This window comes from Fukomys damarensis, unplaced genomic scaffold, assembly GCF_012274545.1.
Source record: "Fukomys damarensis isolate Sample0158 unplaced genomic scaffold, DMR_v1.0_HiC HiC_scaffold_27, whole genome shotgun sequence".
In the NCBI taxonomy this organism is placed as follows: Eukaryota; Metazoa; Chordata; class Mammalia; order Rodentia; family Bathyergidae; genus Fukomys; species Fukomys damarensis.
Window position 1 is genome coordinate 5,884,101 of NW_022900939.1, and position 18,890 is coordinate 5,902,990.

Sequence of the window (18,890 nt, forward strand, 5' to 3'; positions counted from 1 at the left end):
GCGATCGCCGCTCCGCCCTTGACGCCTGGCTTTCTCTCCCGAAAGGTGTCGGGAGAGTTCAGGCGTCGCCGGGCTCTGGCGGTCTCGGGACCAGCGCTGTAGGCAGCAGCTGCAGGTTCAGCAGCCCTTAGTGCTTCAACCTGGGGCTCCCAGGCCGGATTCCTACTTTGCAGCTAACACTCTCTGGCTGGTGGGATGGCTACCTGCAGACCTGCTAATTGCCAGGCAGGGTTTAATGCGTCTCCTCTCGTTTCTTACGTAGCAAGCGATGAATGAGACGTTGGCGGAGTGGCTGCTGAGTGTTAGAAAATGTATTCCTGTTGAGGAATCTTAACCGAGCTTTTCAGTCAGCATTAATTGAGGGTGAAGTTTTTGCAGCACTTGCCCCAAATTTATGTATGACTCTAATTTAATTCTCAGGGGAACCAAGGCATCAAATCTTGGCCCAGATATGCCTGTCTTATATTATGCATAATTATAGTAACCGAAAACTCATTTTTAGAAAGGTGAGTTCCTCTCTTCTCCATTTTCATAACCCTGAAAAGTCCTTCTTTGACCTACAGAGCAAGTCATTCAAGCTTCCAATCTTGGAAACTTTGTGTGTGGGGTATTGGGGGTCGAATCGGCATTTACACTGACACACGGGACTACACCTTCTACCTTCCCTTTTATTGTTTACTTACTTATTTATTTGTTTTAGTTTTGAGGCAGGGTCTCCATAAGTTGCTAATTTGCCCACACTGGGCTTGAGCGTAGAGTCCTCTTGTCTCAGCCTCCCAGAGTGCTTAGGCATGTGCCATTGTGCCTGACTTGAAACTGTAAAACTGTAAAACTGGAAACTCAACTATACAGATGAAAGTGAAATCAATTTATTCAGCGTAAGTGAAATCTAGTTGGTAAGTTTGTGAGAAAAAAATTTAAATTCACTTAAGACAGTGTGAACAACGTATTCAGAAGCATTATGCCTTAGACTTCATTATTAGTTTTATTATTGTTATTATCATCATCATCATGATTTTTATTTGGTTTTTCTGGCTACGTATCCCAGGCTGGCTTTGAACTGGCTGTGTGGCACAGGCTGACCTCAAACTTGAAGTGACTCACCTGTCTCAGCCTCCCACATGCTGGAGTTACAGGCGTGTGCCACTACACACAGCTTCTGTTCACTATTGTTTCCTTTCTTTCTTCTTTCTGGTACCCAGGATATAACTGAGGACCTTGCACTTGTGAGGCAGGCACTGTGCTACCGAGCTAAATCCCCAGGCCTATTCACTATTGTTTTATTTATTTATTTATTTATTTATTTATTTTCAGATTTAATTGAGTTTATTGGTACATTTTAGGGATACAGTACAGTTACATTCATTGTTGGGATCTTGTACCTCTACATGACAAGTCTTGGTATCACTATTGTTTTAATGTCTTCACTATTCACTGTAGTTTAAAAGTTTTGATCATCAACTTTGAGTTGTGGTGTGTGGTAATTTTATTTTTATTTTATTTATTTATTTTGAGACAGGGTTTTACTTTGTTGTTCAGGCTGACCTGGAGCTCGTAATTCTCCTGCCTCTGCCTTTTAGTGCTGGAATTACAGGCCTGAGCCACCACACCCGGCTTAATTTTATTAGTCTTCTGCAATTGACAGTTCAATTTTTACTAATAGAGTTTTTTTATCCTTTTTTTTTTTTTTTTTTAGTAGTAGTTTTAATTGCAATAAATACAATGTTAATGTTATGAACACCTCTTCTAGATTTTTGGGAGACAATAAGTAACATCTTTATCAGTACTTTTGGCTAGTGTTTAAAGTCTTAGTGGGGTGTGTAGCAGCAATCACAGTACTTGGGAGACTGAGGCAGAAGGATTGCTGCAAGTTTGAGTCCAGCCTGAATGATATAGTGAGACCCTGTATTAAAAGAAAGAAAAAAAAAAACCCTAAAATCTTAGTGAGGAATGAAACTTTGAATTCAAGTTAGACATAATGGCTTCACATTCATTCAGCAGAGACTGATGTTTACTGCATGTCAAACATTGTTATAGATTCAGCGACTATGCTACTGAGCCAGAGAAAGAACCCTTGACGGAAGGGAGTTCGACAGTTCAATCTTTCAAACAACTGTAGCATATTGCAGTTTCTATAATCCCTCTAGCTCAGTCTTGGTCCTTGATGGAAATAAATTCTTAAATACTTTTACTAATAGGCACTAATATTTACTGAATACTGGCCAGGTGCCACATTTTTTATTTTTTTAATCCATTGTTTTACTTACACTGAGATAAGATAAAAAATGAGTGACAGGCATGATAGTTTTTAGTGGGAAAGTTCAAAATACAGTGTTAACCATATTTGAAGTGAACACCTATGACAGTGGGGTGGAGTCAAGGAGAGCCTAAGTTTGAGATGTTATTTTGTTTGGGTTTTTTTTGGCATCAGGAATCAAACTCGGGTCCCTGCGCTTGCAAAGCAGGCGCCAGAACCACTGAGCTAAATCCCTGGCCCAAAATTGAGATGTTTAATCTTAATTTTTTTTTTTTTTTTTTAGACAGGGTCTCACTATGTAGTTTAGGCTGACCTTGAACTCACTACGGAGCCCAGGCTGGCCCTGAATTTGTGATCCTCCCTCGTCTTCCGAGGATGCTGGGAGTACAGGTGTGTACCACCACTCCCAGAGATTTTAAAGAGTGTGGTCTGTGTAGGGAGATTTGAGGTTTTTAAGTAACTCTCGTATTCTCAGGTCTTTAGTTCAAAACATGTTACTTAGCTCATTCCTATCAGACTCTGCTTGATATACTTCCAACCCATTAAGCTTTTGCTTTCTGGTCTGTGTCTTTGCTGTACTTGTATGGAACAAGCCACTCTATTCTCCCTCTACTGCAAGCCTGTGTTACAGTCTCCAGTCAGGTCTTAGCTCAAATGTCATCTCACAGAGCCATTTTTCTAAGCTCCCATTTAGATTAGCCCACTTGGTGACTTTTCCTCACTTTCCTCTTTACCTCAAAGCATTGTTCTATGATAGGTTGTTTATTGTTTGCTTGTGTCAAGTTTCCTTACTGAAATGAAAGCAGAGCATGAGTTTTATTTCTCCGAGAGATTACCTCAATACCTCAAACAATGTCTGGAACAGAGTAGGTAGTCAAAAGTATTTGTTGAACAAAAGTGGCCCAAACTGGTGTAATCTCTGGATAAAGTGATAAAGCCAATGTGTAACTAACCAATGGCTGAGTCTCTGTATCTTTGAATGAGAGCAGTATCTCAGTAGACTAACTTGGAAATCTTCAGCTAAGAAAACTAGAAAAATTATAGATTTGTGTTTGTTACTAGATGGGAAAGTAAAGTTGACTCTCCAACTTTTTAATTTTTTTTGGTACCGGGGATTGAACTCGGGTCCTTGCGCTTACAAGGCAGGCCACCGAAGTGCTGAGCTAAATCCCCAGCCCATCCAATTTTTAAATTAGAAGAAAACAAAAACTTTTCCAATCTACAGGTTTTAAGGTGCACTAGTCAAATAAATGTGTCTCTTTTGGAATTCAGTGTTTTTCTTATGCTTAGATTTGGCCTATGGGTTTTTGGCTGGAAAACTACAAAGGTAAAATACCATTTCATCACATATCAAGGGTACATACTAGCCACCAGGTATATGTCTGTTAGCATTGACTTTGATTTCCTGGATGAAGTAGTGTTTGTGAAGTTTCTTCACTGTGAAGCTACTTTTATTTTCTTTTTTTAATCCCTTTCCGCACTGTGCTCTTTGAAAGGAAGTCACTGTGTATAGTCTACACTTGAGAAATGTTGGGGAAATGTGTTCTCTGCCCTCCAGGGTGAAATATCTATATAATCTATTTGGAGTTCTTCTGCATAGATTTGACTGCCCTCCCCATTTATTAATTTAAGTATTTATATCAGCATAGGCTCAAAATGTTTAATTTTATGCTTTGGGTTATATTTCAATACTACTATGTTTTATTGCTCAGATTGTTCCAGTTTGGTCCACTGAGGGTTATTGCAGTTGGCTCTGGTGCTGCTCTAATGTGTGTTTGACGATGGATTGATTGAGTTGCATTTTGTTTGTTTTCTTCCCCCACCCGCCTCCCCGCCGACTTCCTTGCTTTCTGACGCTATAAGATGCTCCAAGCTCATCTTGTATATTTCCTGTCCCAGAGCTAGAATTACCCATTTCTTGAAGGAAACTTGCTTCCTTTTATTGGAAAATGGTGTAGGAACCAAGACCTGGCACTACGTATTCTCATTGCTACTTGGGTATTGCTTCTTTTGGGCCTTTTCAGCCAATAAAGCAAGAAAATTACTGTATTGTAGATTTTAAATATTTCCCAAAGGTATGTGTTAAAGGCATAGTCCCCAGCTTGTTGCTATTGAGAAGCAGTGGAGACCTAGTAAGAGGTCTTCCAGGCACTGCCAGGGCGTCCGTGAAGGAACTGTTGGGACCCCTTTCACTTCTTGGCCATCAGGTGAGCTGTTCTGCCCTCTAGCTGCTTCTGCCCTGGTGCACTGCCTTGCCACCGGCCTTAAATCAACAACCTGCAAAACTGAAAGCCAAAATAAGCCTTTTCTCTTTATAAGTTGATTTATATCGGGTATTTGTTACAATAATGGAAAGCTGACTTAACAGAAAAGTATGTATATGTGTTAACCCCAGGTATATAGATATATGTAAAAATTTCTTCAAGTGGCCATCTGTATGTTAATTTAAACGTGAGTTTTTACTGATGTGATCTTTTACTGACTGTGATCTATTATTGCATAGGTCATTCTAACATCTTCCCCTTGCTAGTCTGTAAATTTCTACTCCAACAGTAAATAACATGATTACCCTTTATTTAATTATTTAGTTCTGGTATACTTGGATAGTATATTGTTAACTTGGTCTCTTGTGGAAAACAACTTTACCAACTACAGTAAAGTGTTTTTTCCTTTAGTCTTGCTGACTCTATACTTATTCTGAAGTTAGGTCAGGACACCTCCCCTTCACTCCCTTTGTGAGGTTGTTTCACACATTTATAATATTGTTAGAGTCACTTATCAGAGTGTTTATTCTTTTCTTGGATCCCTCAACCTCTTCAAGGTCTTTTTAAAGTTTACACACGTTAAAGATCACCCTGTTACAAAGATTGGTAGATTTTAACAGATACAGTGTCATTTATTTATCCACCATTGTAATGTAAAGCTGCAGTCACAGTGTAGATATGGCTAAGACCAAGAACCATACCACACACAACCAGTCTAAAAATGGCATCCAGGAACCCTGGCCATAGAGAGAGTGTGATCACAGGGTGGGAATCTGTTAAAGGAGTAGGCCCAAAGTTTCGGAGGAATGTGTTTTTTGTTTTTTTAGTACTGGGTTGTTTTTTTGTTTTTTTGCTTTTTTGTTTTTGCACTTGGGTCCTTGCGCTTGCAAGGCAGTCGGCAGAACCACGGAGCTAAATCCCCAGCTCCAGGAATGTGTGTTTTGTCAAGGAATATAGAAAGGATTTGAAGAGAGTGCAGACCAGCAATACCAAGGTTGTGAGTGCACATGCTGAGGCTGTCGAGGCCCTCGTGAACCCCAAGGAAGGGAAGACCAGAATGTCTGCTGCAAGTTCAGTTTACTTGTCCTGATTGTGTACCCCACACCTGGGAACCGTGCTGTGCCCACATATTAAAGATCTTAGGCTCTGCCTGCCACAGACCAACATTTAAACCAAGGCCCGGACCCAGGACGCAGCTGTACTTCTGGCTTCAGCTTCAGTTCCAGCTCAAGCTCTCAGAGGTTCTCAGGTACCCAGGAAGGCTCCATATTAAAGGTGCCTGTCTGCTAGTGTGTTGACACAGGGACTGATGTGACCCCTACACTGCTGTCTGCAGGGGGCTGGTGTCCTTCTGTGGTGTTTTTTTGTTTTGGGGTGTTGTTTTTTGGCTTTTTTAGACAGGGTCTTGCTATGTAGTGCACACTCACCTTGAATGCACTATGTAGGCCTTGCTGTTGTGGAACTTACAGAGATCCTCCTGCCTCAGCCTCCTAAAAGCTGAGATTACAGGCTTGTGCCATGTGCTGTTTTTACAGGATTAAAAAAAATCATAAAGAATAGCTTCTTTGCCTTAAAACTTCCCTGTATTTCACCCATATTCCCTGTCTTCCCCCCAAGCCCTGGCAACCACTGATCTTTTTACTATCTATATAGTTTTGTCTCTGCCAGAATGTCATATAAATGAGATCATTCCATATGTACCCTTTTCAAACTGGTTTCTTTCACTTCACTTTTTCCATGGCTTAGTAGCTCATTTGGGTTTTTTTTTTTTGTGTGTGTGTGTGTTTCATTTGTTTTTATTAATGACTTACTCTCCATTTTATAGATGTACCACAGTTTATAAGACTATTGTCTTCCAAGGTGGCTGTACTCCTTTGTATTCACATCAGCAATGAATGAGATTTCCTGTTGGTCCACATTCTTGACAGTTTTATGTTTTTTAGAAATTGTAGCCATTCCAGTAGGTATGTAGTGCACCTACTTTTTGTGGGGGGGATTGCTGGGGATTAAATTCAGGATCTCATGCATGCTAGGCAAACGCTGTCCCACTGAGCTGAGTCCTCAGCCCTTTTTATGTTTTATTTTGAGAAAGGATCTCACTAAGTTGCTCAGACTAGCCACAAGCTTGTGACCCTCTGACAGAGCTCAGCCTTCTGAGTATCTATTATTACAGGTGTTTGTCACTGTCCCCAGCTGTAGTGCTACTTCATAAAAATTTTGTTTTTCATGATGTTGATTTTTTTTTTTTTTTTTTTTTTGAAGAGAATGATCATTAATACAAAACTTTTTTTTGTACCAGGGATCGAACTCAGAACCTTATGCTTGCAAGGCAGGCGGCAGAACCACTGGGCTAAATCCCCAGCCCAATACAAAACTTTTAAAGATAAACCTTTCATTTTCATCTTTTTCTTTTTTTAAAGTAAATTTAATTTTATCCCATCCCGTCCAAACCTCCTCCCCTCCCTATATACAAAAGCTTTGGTTCCATTTTTTTCTTCATTTTTACTTTTTTCCTTGTCCTGTTCTTCCTTTCTCCCTCCCTCTTCCTTTTTTCCCCATCCCATTTGAAACCTTCCTTCCCATTTCCCAACATCCATTATACATTTTTGGAATACTTTTAGACTTAAAAGTAATTTGCAAAAATGATGCAGAGAATTTCTTAATACTTCTCACTCAGTTTCCCGTTATTTTAGTCAAATCTGAGAAACCAACATTGGTACTACTTTAATTTTATTTAAAAATTTTTTTTAAATATTTTTTTTGAGACAGGGTCTAGTTGTGTAGTTCAGACTGGCCTTGAACTCACTATGGAGCTCAGGCTGACCTCAAACTTGCAACAATCCTCCTGCCTCAGCATTCTGAGTCCAGGGATTGCAAGTGTGATTCACAGGTGAGCACCACCACACCAGGCAGTAATACTTTAATTTTAAAGACACCAGCTTCAACAACTTTTCTCTTATACCCCTTTCTGTTTTAGGATCTAGTCTAGGTTAATACATTGCATTTAGTGGTTATTTCTTCTAGCTTCCCTGGTCTTTGTCATTATCATTTTCTCAGTCTCTTTGTCCTCATGACTGACAATTTTAAGGAGTCTAATCTGTTTTTCTCATTAGACAGGGTTTTGTATTTCAGAAAGAATACCATCATACCATTTCTGGGGTGTGTGATATCTGTATATTTCTTGTGATGTTCATCTTGAACACCCAGGTAATGTTAGCCAGATGAAGTAGTAAAGTTTTTCCCTCTTAATACCTATTATTTGGGAGCAAGTTGTTAATTTTAGCCCATCCTCAAAATAGGTGAAGAGAATAAGTTATAATTCCAGGAGGGATAGGTATTCATATATATTTTGTAAGGATGATTTTTCACTTCTCTCTTATTTCTTTTTTTGGCCATATAATACTATAGACCTTTGCCTATTACAAACTATGATGTTTACTTTGTGCGTTACTCATTTCTATATATTTCTATCTGTGTTTATGTTAAGCTAAACATGAGATTATACAGATTATTTGACTTTCAGAGAAGTTTAGGTCATAAACAAATGTCCTCTTTGTATTGGCTCTTAAAGGATCTTTTTTTTTCTGCTAACACCTTTTAAGTGCCAAGAAAACATTGTTTCCTCTGTCTTGGCAACAGTAGGTGTTTGTACTTGGCATATGGTCTTTGTCTAGAGATGTGTTCTGAGCATATATTCAGATTCAGTTGAAATGGTCATTTGTTTCTGTTATAGGTGTGATGGCAGAGAAGGCACAATGACCTACCTTGTTTTTCCTTAGTCATGATTTTCATTATTTTATTGAGAAGTAAGAAATCTACTTCTTTGATATCTTATTTATATTTCTTAGATGTTATTTATTTATTTATTCATTATTTGGCACTGGGGATCAAACTTAACTCCTTCTGCTTGCGAGTCAGGCAGCAGCACCACTGAGCTAAATCCCCAGCCCTAGGTGTTATTAATTAAACTGACTTTTAGATCCTTTCTGTAAAGGTGAGAAAAAGTTGGGAAATCTCAAGTATTTCTTTAAGTAATTCATTTGTTTAATATGGCTGTACTTTTTTTTTCAACCATTTGATTTAAAGTAGCATTTTACTATCTGAAAGCCAACTACTACCAGGAAATAAACCACAAAAGCCTTTTCAGCTGCATAAGTAAATATTACAATTTTTATTAACTTCTGTCAAGCAAATCTTACTCTTTTATGAACATTTTAAATCAGTTTGATTCTTTAAATCAAGAGCTAAAATTAGAAAGGAACACTGCTACAAGATCACTACAAGTGTTAGCTTGATCACAAAGGTCAAAGGAAAACTACAGAATATAAAGCATTAAGACTGAAATGAGGGCTGGGGATTTTTAGCTCAGTGGTTCTGCTGCCTGCCTCTTAAGCACAAGGTCTCGAGTTTGATCCATTGTACCAAATTTAAAAAAAGATTGAAATGATAGAGTGGGGGATTTAGTTCAGTGGTGCTGCACCTGCGTCAGCAAGTGCAAATCCTGAGTTCGATCACCCATACCAAAAACAAAAACAAAAATCCACAGGACAAGATTGAAATGATGACACTTCCTGTACTTCCAGCACTGGGAGGCTGAGGCAGGAGGATCACATGTTCAAACCCAGCCTACACAAGGTAGCAGTGCCGCAAGACCTTGTTTAGTTTTTCTGTAGCTCCTGTTAATATTATAGATTGCTAAGTTAGGTAGTCAGACAGGGCTAGGCCCGAGGGGGAATCAGTGCAGAGGATGAGAACAGTTTACAATTGTGGCTGGAGGCGTACCTGTTCAAGACCAGGCCTCAAGATAAAGATGGAATGTGACCAGACCTACGTGCCTCTCCAGGGAATCAGATACATGGTATCCCCTGGTCCAATAAATTCGCTAGGTAACAGTCACCCAGGTAGGCGACTGAGACCTCCTTATCCCTGCCTTCCTAAAAAAATTCTTTGTTCTTTCCATGTACACTTTTTATGTGACCTGCTTTCCCATTGGATCAATATTACCTAAGTAATTTTACTGGTTGATCATAGTTTTGACCAATATTGTGTCCACTTTGTGATATTGCTCTATAAAACTTCCTTTGAGAAATGGACTCATTGGCAATCCACTTTTGGGTCCCCTCCCATCTCTGAGGAGCTGTCAATAAGGTTTTTCTATTCTTAACCTCTGTTGTTCCTTAGAATTCATTCTTTAGTTTTGGGGAATACAAACTCTACATTTCTGACATCTAGTAGGTTGGGAGTTATATTATTTACCCTATATCATGAGCACTACATTTTGAGGGTATATTGCACTGAGTGTTCAAGGGATTATTCTGAAATGTTTAAATGATTATTACATATTATTATACAGTACTTTGCTTAACAACACTAGGAGGCTTTTATATTTCCTTAGATTTATATTAAAAATGTTTTGGGAATAATATCTCATTCCCTAATGAGTTTTGCCATATTTCCCTCTGTTTTATATTTATTTGTAGTGCTCTATTGTGTTCTCAAACTACTTCAAGTATAAAATCTCTCATTTGTAGATTTTTAGGATTTATTGTGGTATTTTAATTCCATATTTTTCTCCAGCTCCTTTATGTAATATGTTCTCTTAAAAAAAAAAAAAAAAAAAAGTCATGGAGGGCTGGGTTATTTAGCTTCCTGGATCTGCCGCCTGCCTCACAAGCACAAGGTCCAGAGTTGGAATCCCGGTACCCACCCCCACCCTCCCAAATCATGGAATCTAGTCTAAAACCAGCATGGGTGCTTCATTTGGGAGTAAAAGCAAATTCCATACCAGAAATCTCTGCAGTAAATAAAAATATTTTTATGCTTGAGAGAACTGCTTGCTAGTTTTGAGTGTGTTTAATATGAGAGATTCCTTCAAAAACTGTGGCCAGACCCCTTGAATATCACCATAACATCTGACTTGTTTATTAGTAAATCTTCGATTTTCTGAAGGTTAGAAAGTACACCTGAAGGAGCAGTTTGTTTTCTGGAATAAGAAAACTTGCTGTATTTGGTCCTAAGAATAACCTCACCTGGGTCTTTCTTGAACTTGAAGACTAAAGTAAGGATTTGGCTAAGGCTGACATCAGTCTTAAAATCCCTAAATGACTCTAGGATGAATGATGCTTTTTTTTTCCTCATTGAGTTTATTGGTACATCTTAGGTAGACAGTACAGTTACATTCATTATTGGGATCTTGTACCTTTACATGACAGGGAATGATGCTTATAATAATAGCACAATAATGATAGGTACTGTTTGCTGAGTGCTTGGTACTTGCCAGGCAGTCTGTGAGTACTACTTGCTTAAATAAAGTTTCTGGATTTATGTGACATGGCCCTTTCCATTCAACTCTGTTCTTTACTCTTTCCTAGATATTTCAGGCTTTCTCACACATGCCTGAAACATTCATTGTTGTCCTTATTTATTATGCCTTTACCTGACCAATCCCTATTATTTCCCTTTCTTTCGTTCGTTGGTACCAGGGATTGAACTCTGGTCCTTGTGCTTGCAAGGCTGGCAGTAGAACCACTGAGTTAAATCCCCAGTGCTATTACATCCCTTTAGTTCTCAGCCTAAATACCACTTTCTCAGGGAGACCTTCCCTCACCTCCCAGCCTAGACTGGATGTCTCTGTTACAATTTTGTTAGTAGTTACCCACAGGCTCTGGTACACAGACTGTGTTCAGTGTCTAATGGAGTAGCCCCACATGATGTGACAAGTGCATGTGTTCTTGGGGACAGAAGAATAATATGAACATTGGGGAGCTTCTTAACATGTACAGCCAAAAATCTCATTTAGTCTTCACAGCTACAGTTAATTGAATCACTTTAGACTAATTCCTTACCCTCTGTGCCAATGTTTCTTAATCTGTTACATGGGGATGGTAATAGCAGCATGTATATGAGTACATGTGAATTGTTTAGAATAGTGCCAGGCAAAAATGCATGCTCAAGAAGTGTGTGCTAAATAGGGAACCATATGAAGGTGGGAGCTACTATGGGTGATAAAACTGAGGTTCACCTAAGGTGTGTGGCAAAGCAGGATTAGTTAGCACCAGAGCCTCACAGGACTCCATGGTTTAGACTGAACTGAACCTTAACTAGAGAGCTCTACAGTCAGATTGACTACTGCAGCGGCTTTGCTAAACTGAAAGTTTCTAAAAATAAAATTACCCTCTTTTCCTTGATTTTATAATTTAAAAAGTAGCAAAAATCATATAAAACTTCAAAATTCTATTTCTGAGCAATTTTTCACTTTGAAAAAATGTTTGGTGCAGAATTGCTTTAAATATATCATGTTTTCCCAACACATTTGAAATAAACATTTAACATGCAAAATACTCTTTATAAACAGCTCAAAAAACTTTTTTTTTGGTGTAGTTAAGACTTCTGTAATTTGATTAAATTGTGCTGTTTTAGGAATTTTATACTAGGGTGCAAAGCACAATGCTAGATGCTAAGGATAATGACTATGATTTAGTTCCTTCTTAAAGGGGTGGGTAAAAACATTCAGCCCCATACCAACCCATCCCCCAGTACTGGGCATTGCCCCAGGCCCTTCACACTGAGCTACACTCTGCCCATTTTTATTTTTTATTTTGAAATGGTCTTGTTAACTTGCTGAGTTGCCCAGGTTGAGCCCAAGCTTGTGATTCTTCTGTCTCAGCTCCACAGAGTGCTGGGATTATGGCTGTGTGCTACCACATCCTGCTTAATTCCTTCCTCCTTTTAAAGACAATATGGTGTCCCCCAAAACTGTTAGAATGATAAAAAAATGTTAAGATGGCAGAGTGCATTGTAACCTATGGCATGAGTATGAGCAGGTCCAGTTTCAAGATTCCAAGCTGGAAATTTTTAAATTGTAAAACTTCTGAAAACATTATTATAAAAGACATTAAAATTAAAACTCTTTGTTTTAAAAAATAAATGAACAAACTTAAAGCTAAAGGGCATAACTGTATATCATTAACACATTGCAGCTGGCTTAAACCGCCAGTGGTTCAGAATCACCCAACAGTGAGACATGAATTATGGTCCCGCCGTGAATGTATTAAAGTGAAAAGTATGTTCTTTGTGTAGCCCTTAGCTATACTGCTCAAGAGTAGCCATGGTTGGTCTGGGGATTTAGCCCAGTAGTTCCACCACCTGCCTGGCAAGCACAAGGCCCCTAGTTGGATCCCTGATACCAAAAAAACAAAAGTAGCCATGGTTAACAGTTTTCTGTGGATCCTTCCAGAAAAATTTTATGTGCAGTAAAACATGTATAATGTATTAATTTCCTATGGCTAAGGTATTAGATTCCTAGTTTCCTTTGGTGCCTTAATACAACAGAATTTGGGGCTGGGGATTTTAGCTCAGTGGTTTGGCTTTGTGCCTTGCAAACATAAGGGCCTGAGTCTGGTACCAAAACAAACAAACAGAATTTGTTCTCTTTCAATTTTGGATTTCTGAAATCAAAATGAGTCTTAGGAGTTAGCATCAAGGTATCGGCTGGCCACACTCCGGAGGCTCTAGGAGGGAATCTTTGCCTTGCCTCTTCCAGCTGCTGTTGGCTGCTGGTGATCCTTGGCTTGTGGCCACATTACTTCAGCCTGTTCTTTTTTTCCCCTCTGGTATCAGGGATCAAACTTGGGACCTTGCACTTGCCAGGAAGGTGTGGTGCCACTGAGCTACATCCCTAAACCACTTCAGCCCATTCTAAAGTTTTTCTGATATGTCTTTACTTCTCTGTTGTGTGTTACATCTCCCTGTGTTTCCTGTTAGCAAAGATCTTCATATCAAGATCCTTAATTTATTTACCTCTGCAAAGGCCATTTTTCCAAATAATGTAACATTTACAGGTTTCAGGGATTACAACCTGGTATCTTTTGGGGGGGGGTCATTAGCAATTACATGTCTCTATACACACATATACACACAATTAGCCTTCCTATACTGCAAATATGCAGGTTTCTTTTTAAAACTTAATGGGCTGTTGGGGTGATGATGCACATACATAGTTCCAGCCCTTGGGAGGATGAGACAGGAGGTTCTCTGCAAGTTTGAGACCAGTCTGGGCTCCATAGTGAGTTCAAGGCTAACCTGAACTACATAGTGAGACCCTGTCTCAAATGAAAAAATAAAAAACTTAATGGGTTGGAGCTGTAGTTCAGTGGGAAAGCACTTGCCCAGCATGCATGAGGCCTGAGGCCTGAGCCCTGGGTTCAATCCGTAGCACTGCAAAAAAAAAAAAAAAAAAAAAAAAATTTTTTTTTTCCTTCCACATCAATATTTATATATTTTCTTTAGGTCTCAATATCTTAATGCTATAGAGCATTTTGTTGTGTAGATGAGTGTATCGTGGGGTGGGGGGCAACATTTACCATCTTAGCCATTTTGGGGAGGTTTGGGAGACAGGGTCTGGTGCTATGTAATTCAGGCTGGCCTTGAACTCACTATATAGTCCAGGTTGGCCTGGAACTGGTAGCAGTCTTCCTCCCTCAGCTTCCTGAGTGCTAGGATTACACGTGTGCACCACCACTCTTATCTCATTTTAGCCACTGTTAACTGTACAGTTCGTTAGTGGTAAGTATACTAGGTAGTCAAACTTTTAATCCTCTTGCCTTGGTCTCCGAGACTGCTAGGGTTACAGGTGTGTACCACCACTCCCACCTTATATTTATATTTATATAATATTTATATATTTATATTGTCCTAAGAATTAGCCTCTTCTGACATACATGATTTGTAGATATTCTCTACCATTTCATAGATTTCCTTTTCATTCTATTGGTTGTATCTTTTTTTTTTTTTTTTTTTTAAGTTTTAAATCTGTTTATGGCATAAGATTATTTTGTAAGCAAAATACTGGAACCAAAAATACAAAAGGAAAAATTCAACAACAAAAGTCACTGTTTTCATGGTTAGTACCAGGCTAGTCACCACCACCCCTTTCAGCCACCCTCTCCAGGATGGGATCAAACCCAGGGCCTCATGCCTGCTAGGCCGGGATTCTACAACTGAGCTATGCCCCCAAGTCTCCTATACTATTTGGATTACTGTAGCTTTATACTATATTTTGAAATCAAGATAGGTAAGTCCTTCAACTTTGTTCTTTTTCAAAATTATTTTGGCTGTTTAGGGGTTCCTTAAGATTACATATTATGCCAGGTGTGGTGGCACACGCCTGTAATCCCAGCACTTGGGAGGGTGAGGCAGGAGGATCGCTGTGAGTTCGAGACCAACCTGGGTTACATAGTGAGTTCCAGGTCAGTCTCAACTACATAGTGAGACCCTGTCTCAAAAAAACCAAAAAAAAAAAAGATTACATATTAGTGTTAGGATTTTTTTTTTTTTTTTTTTTTTTTTTTTAAGACACAGTCTCACTTTGTAGTTCAGGCTTTCCCTGAACTCCATATGTAGCAGGGCCTCGATCCTCCTGCCTCAGCCTCTGGAGTGCTATAGGAGTGCACCACCACACCCAGCAGGATGAATTTTTCTATTAAAATTGCTTTTGGGATTTTGATATGAATTATATTCATCTGTAGATCTCTTTGGGTCGTGATCTAGGATATCTTAACAGTATTAAATCTTCCAAACTATGAACATGAGATGTCTTTGCACCTACTTATACAGTATCTTTAATTTTTTCAGCATTGTTTTATTGTTTTCAGTGTATATGTTTGCTACATATTTTGTTGGATTTATATCCTAAGTATTTTATTCTTTTTGGTGCTATTGTAAATAAAATTGTTTCTTTAATTTCTTTTTTGGATTGTTCATTAATGCATAGAAGTGCACCTGATTTTGTGTTTTTGTATCCTGCAACTTTGGTGAATTTATTAGTTCTAAAGGTTTTTTTTGTGCAGTCTTTAGGATTTTTTACATATGTAATCTGTGAACAGAGGTAATTTACTTCTTTTTCAGTTTTGATGCCCTTTGTTTCTTGTCTAATTGTTCTGGCTAAGACCGTCAGTACTAACTTGAATAGATGTGGCAAGAGCCACTTCCTTGGCTAGTTCCTGGTTGTAAAGAAAAAGCTTTCAGTATTTCTCCACTGAGTATGAGGCATTTACTGTTGAGGTGGTTTCCTTCTGCTCCTAGGCTTGTTGAGTGAAAAGGTGGTAAATCTTGTTAAATACTTTTTCTGAATCAGTTGAGATTCTCATGGTTTTTGCCCTTCATTCTGTTAATGTGGTATATTACATTGATTTTGGTTCATATATTAAATCATCCTTGTAGTTTAGGATTAAAACTCACTTCATCATGATAATCCTTTTAATGTGGGTTAGTTCAGTGTGCTAGTATTTTATTGAGGATTTTTATATCAGTATTCATTGGGCATATCACTGTAGTTCTTTGTAGTACTTTGGCTGTAGTATCAGAATAATGTTATCCTTACGGAATGAGTTTGGAAATGTTATCTCTTTATATTTTTGGAATTTTTTCAGTATCATTGATGTTATTGGCACTGGGGATCAAACTTGGGACCTTGTACTCGCAAGGCAGGCGGCAGAACCACTGAGCTAAATCCCCAGCCCAATGTTAATTCTTATTTGGTTGGTATTTTTTCTTTTTTTCTTTTTTGGAGACAGGGTCTCACTATGTAGTTCAGACTGCCCTGGAACTCACTGTGTAGCCCAGGCTGGTCTCAGACTCGCAGTGACCCTCCTGCCTCAGCCTCCCGAGTGCTGGGATTACAGGCATACACCACCACAAACAACTTGGTAAAATTCTTTAGTGAAGCCATATGGACCTGTTCTAGTGTGTCATGGATTTGCCAGGGATGACTGATGGAATATTCAGCTGGGTTGCCACCATGTGAACAGCCCATATGGAGGCCTGCTCTGAATCTGATACTGGCTACTTAGTACCACAAATTGTGCTAGATGTAGCCGGATGATCCAGAAACTCTTTCTCAGTACTTTGTATATGGAGAAGGAAACACAATTTAAATTTCTGATATCCTGATTTAGGTTTTTTTGTGTATATGTGCGTTTGTGTGTATTTTTAACCTTTTACCACATTTTCTTCATTAGGCTTAGAAGGCTGGTAACTAAATCTTGTTTTTTGAGTAGCCTATGTGAACCTCTGATTTTTTTTTTTTACTGTGTTTGTTTGTTTGGTTTTGGTACCAGGGATTGAACTTGGAACCTTGTGCTTGCAAGGCAGGAGGTGGCCCCACTGATTTAAATCCCAGCCCTGCTTTTTGACTTCATGTCAGAATAATTCTTTTGGGGGCGGGGGCTTTAGCTCAGTGGTTTTGCAGCCTGCCTTGCAAGAGCAAGGGCTGGAGTTTGATCCCTGGTACCCCCCCCCAAAAAAAGGAATATATTCTTTTGGTGTAAGAGTACTTAAAAAAAGGGAAATGATAGCCAGGCGTGGTGACACACACCTGTAATCCCAGCAGGAGGAGCGCTGTGAGTTCAAAACCAGCCTGTGCTGTGTAGTGAGTTCCAGGTCAGTCTCAACTACATAGTGAGACCCTGTCTCAAAGAAGAAAATGATGATAGAACCTGCATTTATACAACTATTTGGATTGTCACAATATCTGTAATACTAGAATAAAGCAAATTACCATTCCTTAGAGGTAATTTAACCACAGGCCAGAGAGAATAGGTCTATGAGATTTTTGCCTTACTGCACTATCTTAATACTAACAAATTGGACATTGCAAGCATGCTGTTTTTTATATACAGTTATTGTGGTATACTGTTTCATAACCTTTTAGAGGCAGGAGAGTTGTCAATACAGGTTCATTGTTTTATACATGAGAATACTGAAGCTCCTATAAGTGATCTCTGAAGTTTCATGGATAGTTAATTGCAAAGCAGAGATTCATGAATATAAATTTTTTTTAACTTTTCAACCCAGTGTGTCTCTCAGTTAAAGAAAAGAAAGTTTGCCTGATTACACTTAGACACTATAGAGTGTAAATTTTTAAATTATATTCTGTTAGTGAGAGGCAGATCTTTTCATCCCCTTTTTTAAACTCATGAAATATTTAATGTTAAAAATATAATAAAATTACCCGAGCACTTGGGAAGCTGAGGCAGGTGGATTAATGTGAGTTCGAGACCAGCCTGGGCTACATAGTGAGTTCTAGGTCAGTCTCAAATACAAGAGACCCTGTCTCAAAAAAACCAAAACTGCCAGGTGTGGTGGTGCACGCCTATCATCCCAGCACTCGGGAGGCTGAGGCAGGAGGATCACTGTGAGTTCGAGACCAGCCTGGGCTACATAGTGAGTTTCAGGTCAGTCTCAACTACATAGTGAGACCCTGTCTCAAAACCAAAACAAATTCGAGACCAGCCTGGGCTACATAGTGAGTTTCAGGTCAGTCTCAACTACATAGTGAGACCCTGTCTCAAAACCAAAACAAACAAACAAACAAACAAATAAATAATAAATTGTGTTCCTGCCTCACAAGCACAAGGTCCTGAGTTTAATACCCAGTAACCGCCCCCAAATAATAAAATGTGTTATGAGTTTTACAAAAGCAAACACCTATGTTCCTACTATCCAGCTGAAGAACTAGATCATTACCAATATTCTATGTAACTTCTTGTGTCCTTGATTATATTTTCTACTTCTTCTATGCTGAATTTTTAGAATATCCTCCTGCTGCCTTTCTTTTTGATAAAACTACAAATTTGTGTATCTTTCAATACTGTACTGTTTGGGTTTGTATAATCATACTTTAATAGCTAGCTTTTTTTCTCCCACCATGGTTTGTTAGTAGCTAAGAACTGTTTTCATGGCTGTAAAATATCATTTCTATTAATATATCACAGCTTTTTTATTGCCTCCTATCAATGAGGGTTTTTTTTATTGAGATTAATTCCTGTACTATAAAATTATCTTTCTATGGCTTTTAACATATTAACAAAATATTCAGCCATCACAAATGTCCAATTCCAGGACCTTTCCATTTCTCCAAAAAGATACTCCAAACCCACCAGCAATCATTCCCAATTCCCTTTTCTTCTCTTTTCTCGAGCCCCTAGCAACCACTAATCTACTTTCTGTCTCTCAGGACTTACCTAAGCTAGGCATTTCATAACAATGGAATCATAACATAGAGCCTCTTGCATTATGCTTTCTAGGTTTTCAAGGTTCACCTGTGTTGTAGTTTGTGTTACTACTCCAATCCTTTTTTATGACAAAATGATATTCCATTATATGGATATATATATACCATGTTTTATTTACCCACTCAGCAGTTGATGGATGTTTGGGTTTTTTTCACTTTGGAGCTATTACAAATAATGCTGCTACAGGGCCAGGAATTTAGCTCAGCGGTTCGGTGGCCTGCCTTGCAAGCGCAAGGACCCAAATTCAATCCCTGGTTCCAAAAAAAAAAAAAAAAAAAAAAAAAAAAAATACAACAT

At 38.7% G+C, this 18,890-nt stretch overlaps 1 protein-coding gene across 5 annotated transcripts in view; it reads left to right on the forward strand.

Annotated features, from left to right (window-relative positions):
* The window catches only part of Ckap5 (cytoskeleton associated protein 5), a 101,982-nt gene that overhangs the window by 571 nt on the left and 82,521 nt on the right, over nt 1-18,890 (forward strand). The gene's annotated exons all lie outside the window — the stretch shown is intronic.